The following is a 6,000-nucleotide window of genomic DNA, read 5'->3' on the forward strand; positions in this document are numbered from 1 at the left end:
GCAACCCTACCCCAGTGGTGTAGTGTCAATGGGGCAAGGGGGGGGGGTTATGTACTAAAAAATTACAAAAGAAATCCTTGTCCTACAGATTTATAATGCTATGCACAGCACAGAGCCAAAGTAAATGATAAATGCACTTTGGATCGGGAAGTTGATCCCCCCCCCCTCCCCTCGCTTTTAAATTGTATTTAATCTTGGTTTATAAGAGGTTTCCACAAGTTCATGCCACTAGCCGGCGCTAGAATGCTGTTCATGAGGGTATGTCTGTTTGCTTCCATCGCCAGAGCTAGAGAGAGAAAAAGAGCTTCGTATGAGGGTAAAGTATCACCGCTCTCATGGACTTCGAAATCCTGAAACAGGCATTCTTTCAAATCAAATGTCCATTTTCACTGGCTGTCTCCTTTTTCTTGCAGTCCCTCCAAATCAAACTTTCCAAAGTAATAAGTGTATTCACAAAAGCCCTTCTACTCTGGCTTGCTACTAAATGCAACCTCAAAGGAGGCTTACAGATTAAAAATCTTCAAAAAAACAGTATAAATATACAATTGATCAAAAACCTTTTTTTAAAAAAAGCAACACAATTCAGATGGGCAGGCGGGGATGGCACTCCGGCACCGCCCTGCCTGCTCCAAAGGCTCTCTTGCAGCACAGGAACACACACCCCCTCCAAAAGAAAAATAAAAAAAAATAAAAAACTCACATCAAAATTCCTTATAGGGAGAATAGAAATACACCACGAAAATCGTGGCATATCTCCACCAAAGGTGCTGCTGACACAGGAAGTCAACCAGGTACTGGAGGTCAATTAAGGTTGGCATTGCCCTCCAGAATGCTTCCAGAATATCCTCAGCTGGTGGGCCTGAGCAATGGAGCCAGTTTCTGTGTTGGGTGTCACTGAGTCCACAAGCCCCTTGCGCCAGTGGAACGTTGGCTCAGGGGCACGCTGGCTTCAGAGGGGTATTCGCCCCCCCCCTTTCTGGATTGAGCTGTAATTATTTTATGCACTAGCTTTAATGTAATGGATGTTGCTGAGTTTGCTGAGGCTTGGGGGGAAAAAAGGATTCTTTTATTTTCCAGTACTTCATCGTGGATTCTTTATTCTTCTGTTAATTGTTTCATTTATTGTACTGGAAGCCATCTAAAAGGCAAACCTGCACAGAGTATAAATGCCTTAGGGCTCAAGCCTAAAAACATTTGCCCGGCACCGTTGAAATTTACTTTACTTCTGAGTAGACCTATCGCTCCCAAAAATGAACAAAGCCGATGATGAACCCTTGTGAATTCACTTCCTGCTATATTTTTTACTCTGCGTACTACAAGTTGTGCAATAATGACCTTCTTATTGTATTTGGAATTCTTGACACACACCGGTTTTATGCCTAATAAAGGTTTTGGATTGGATTGGATTGGAATTGGAATTAACTTCCATGGCAAATCCCTTTTACAAACAGAAGTGGTACCACCTTTCTTTTTTGAGCACACTGGTGTTTACTGTTTCTTTTTTCTTTTTATGAAGTTATTGCTGTGCTGAAGCATAAATTCTCACTAGTTCTGTCTTTCAAGATTTTTCCTGGGCAGCCTGACCTTAAGTATTCAACCAATTCTATTTATTTTTAAGAAATAGAACATCTCTTACAAATGACTATTCAGGCTGCCACCTGGGTGTATGCTATTTTGGGAGATTTAGGCCCAATCAAATATTTATTCTGGTTCCTAGGGGTGTGCAAGTATGTTGAAAGAGATGTTTAGTTTTGTCCTAAAACGACCTCTTAGAAACAAGCCTTGAGCTGGAAACAGCTGTGCAAAGGAATTGCCTTTAGGGCGCTGCTCTATGATCTCATAATAGCTCTGCTCTCTGACCTCATAACGGGGCCTCTTTTAATCCAAAATTATCTGATAATCAGGACAATCCTGTGTAGAGTTACTCCGGACTAAACCCATTGAAATCAATCTGCTTAGACATGAGTAACTCTGCATATCTTGTCACTGTTAAAGGGACATTCCTATTTTGTACATTGCCCATACGTTTCTGTTGGCATTTGCAAGTGTCTGTCACTAGCAGTCACGAAAGGGTTAACTACCTGTCTGTGTGCAAATAGGATGCTGAGGTCACATTCTAATGAGCTGGCCTATTGATTAGTCACTGGAGGCTCAAGTAGCCATTGCTTACCTGTTTGTGAGCACGTATACCTGAAGTTATAAAGTTAACTTGCTTTCCTTGTTCTCGTTCACTAGCCACGTGCTGTGAAAATTGTAGATATGTCACAGCATGGTATAGTATTTGTCATTTTATCTCCATGTTACCTGACCCTGTTCACTAGTAAAATGTTATATTATGCAACTCACTAGTATCTGGGTCTTTATTGGCATCAGCTAAACTCTGCTAATAATGTACATCCACCGACAGTTTCAACAGAACTTGTGCATATTAAATTCCTCATTAAAGTGGGATCGTGTAAAGCTTGGGTCCAGGGTACCTAAAGGACCATCTTCTCTGATACGTACTAGTCTACTCTCTGAGGTAATCTAGGGAAACTTTTCTTTGGGAACTCATTATGGCCAAGGTATGCCCACTGGACACCCTCTTTCTCAATAGGTACGCCCTATTTTAGGAATAGCATTGGGACACCCACCCTAAAGGCCTTCCAGTTTTAATTCAAACAGACTTTTAAATGGTGGATTTAATGCTGGTGGAGGTAGAAAATGCTGTCAAGTTGAAGTACACTGATGGTAACCCCTTGGAGTTTTCAAGGAAATAAATGTTCAGAGGTGGTTGGCGACAAACTGTGTAGCAACCCTGGACTTCCTTGGTGGTCTCTCAACCACACACCAACCAGGGCCAACCCTACGCTTCTGAGAGCTGATGACATCAGACTAGCCTGGACCATTCAGGCCAGGGAGGGTTAATGCTATGGGTTCTTAAACCTCTTTTTAAAGTCATTCTTATAGTTGTGTAATTGTTGGTATTTTTGCAAGTATCTCTCAAACTTAACTCATGAAAGAGTTAATTGGGTGTATGTAAACCAGTTACTGAGGTTACTGTTTTGTGACATGCTCTATTGATTAGCTATTGGTCAGTCAGTCAGACTTTGCTGGCATGCCAGTGGTCATGTAGTCAGAGGTTATAACAGTGGTGGCGAACCTATGGCACGGGTGCCCGAGGTGGCACTCAGAGCCCTCTCTGTTGGCATGCGTAGAGTGTGTCCCCCCCCCCCCACATCTAGGCTAGCCTGGGCCACTAAGCTCGATTATTAGCATTAAACCTAAGACCTAGTTTTGGGGAAGCAGTGTAGGCAATCCTGTTAAGCACTGTTAACCCCACTGATTTTCATGCGCTGAACTAAAGCGCGATCCTTTACCTGGAAGTAAGGTCGGATGCTGGCAATGGGGCTTGCTTCTGAGTAAACCCTCCTGTGGTCGTGATTCACCAGTTGGAAGAGTTGCATGGTTGCTTCAAAGCAAAGCCACCGACGATCACCGAGTTTACTCCTGAGTAACGCACATCTCGGAGCCAACCATTTTTTCTAAACTAAAACCTCAGTATTCAGGTGAAATTGCCGTATTAGCACTTTGTGATAAATAAGTGGGTTTTGGGTTGCAATTTGGGCACTCGGTCTCCAAAAGGTTCGCCATCACTGGGTTATAAAGTTAACGCTGTTTCTTTGTTTGAGCAGAAGCCATGCGCGACAAGACCACGTGACCACAAGGCGAGATAGACAATATGTAACCAAATGTAGTAGTAAATATATGTGACAGAAAAGTATAGCATTTCTTGTTTTGTTACCCTCCCTAATAGTTAGTAAACTCTTTTATATACAAGCAACTGAGAATCTGTCTCTTCTGTCCTACTCTGCTAATACGTATTAAATTGCCTACAGTTATACTGTGCGTCAGTCACCTTCTGCAGGTTTCAAACCAGAAAGGTGGCATGCAAGTAACCATAAACCAACAAATAAAAATTATTCTAGGTAGAGATATTGGTGGGTCTTTAAACCCAGCCAACCATTATTTGTTCTGGTCATCCATTATTCTTCTGATCAGGTCAAATGACTTGGGCCCCTTCTGCACACACAAAATAATGTGTTTTCAAACCACTTTCACAACTGTTTGCAAGTGGATTTTGCTATTCCGCACAGCTTCAAAGAGCACTGAAAGCAGTTTGAAAGTGCATTATTCTGCATGTGCGGAATGACCCTTGGTTTCCTGAAGCCAACTGTAAATCAAGCTGGGTAAATCCATTCATCAGTAACTAGAAAGCTTCTATGTTGCTATCAGGATAAAATTTTGTGAGGGATCTTATTATGCCTTGTTTTGCCTATTATTTGAGTCAATGAATGTGCCAACAGCCCTCAAGTGGGATTTGAGCACTTTGCTGTGCAACCTACTCAGTGGCCCCTTCCGCACATGCAGAATAATGCGTTTTCAAACCACTTTCACAACTGTTTGCAAGTTGTAGATTTTGCTATTCTGCACAGCTTCAAAGAGCACTGAAAGCAGTTTGAAAGTGCATTATTCTGCATGTGCTGAATGAGCCAGTGTCTCTGCCTTTTCCCCCCCAATAAACATGATTTTTTTTGCATGGATAGATGACTTGTTTAATAAATGGAGGAGATTTTTTTTTAATAACATGCAAACCCTTCAATTCGGTTGGGACCATTTGTGTAAGAGAAAATTATTTCCACCAATGGAAAACTATGGGTTAATATCTACCCAATTCGTAAGAACACTCAACTTGTAAGAACACTCAGAACACAGACATTTGGGAAAGGGGGTGTTCACGTGATGGATAAGTTAGTATGTGTGTTATATAAATCAAATGTACATTCCCATCTCTGCCGATAGTTGACCGTGATATTTCAGTCATTGCTGGACTCCTAGCCAGAGATGATTTCTTCTTTTTTCAGCACACACTTGAAGCACTCTGCATACTACAAAGCTCCAGAAATTTTATGACTTCCTGCAAATCTAGTTGTTAGCAGGCGCTGGGAAAGCAACTTTCTTCTGCATGAGGAACTTTAGTCTGCATGAGGAAATCCACCAATTGAATGGGAACCCTTGCTGCTTTGCCTTTGCTGTTCAGAGGGTTGTGGGTTTGGTTGGGTGCCCGAATCCACAAAGGCCAGACAAACGAACACTCAGACAGCAATGCAAGGCTAGGTCTGCAGAGACATCGACGACTTTGGGATCGCGGGACACGTACAAAGAGGTAATTCAAACATCAGATTCCGTTATTAACAGTCTTTTGGTTTGTGTTGCACACCTCTGAAACTTGACTGCCGGAGGGAACCGTTGGGCAAGTTCAAAACTTACCCATATTTCTGGTTTTGAAAACTGGATTTTTATACTTCATTCTGACTGCATCCCCTGCCCAATTCAATGCCCAATTGCCCCGGTTCTGTGCACAAGAACTGTGCAGTCCTAAACACAGTTATATGCTTCTCAACCAATTGACAGAGCCATTTAACAAGCTGAAACTCTGCTTATGGCAGCACTATTAACCCCTCAAAAGTCCTGGCATAGAATTATATCCTCAGATAAGCCACTTCATTGTGTCCAGTTTTGCATCTCCCCATAGGCCTCCTTCCTATGAGCAGACTCTTATCTGGTCAACTGGATTTGTTTCCCTGCTCCTGCACATGAAGCCTGCTGGGGTGACCTTGGGCTAGGCACAGTTCTCTCAGAACTCTCAGCCCCACCTATCTCACAAGGTGTTTGTTGTGGGGAGAGGAAGGGAAGGAGTTTGTGAGCTCTGTTTATGGAAGCACCATAAACAGTATAGAAGAGGAAACAGTGCAGACATTGAATCTGCTGGCTCCAACTAAGATTCAAGAGGAGTGAAAAGCAGACAGAATATTTGCTCAGAGTAAGAAAATCGTGGTGTTGGGGAAGCTGGCTCCTCCATATTTACTCCTGAAGCAAGCCCAGTTTTCATTGCTCTCCCCATATTTCTCCAAAAACCTGGACATCCTTTGAAAAATCAGAATTTTGGAAGCGGAACAA

The sequence above is a fragment of the Sphaerodactylus townsendi genome, linkage group LG16, assembly GCF_021028975.2.
Source record: "Sphaerodactylus townsendi isolate TG3544 linkage group LG16, MPM_Stown_v2.3, whole genome shotgun sequence".
In the NCBI taxonomy this organism is placed as follows: Eukaryota; Metazoa; Chordata; class Lepidosauria; order Squamata; family Sphaerodactylidae; genus Sphaerodactylus; species Sphaerodactylus townsendi.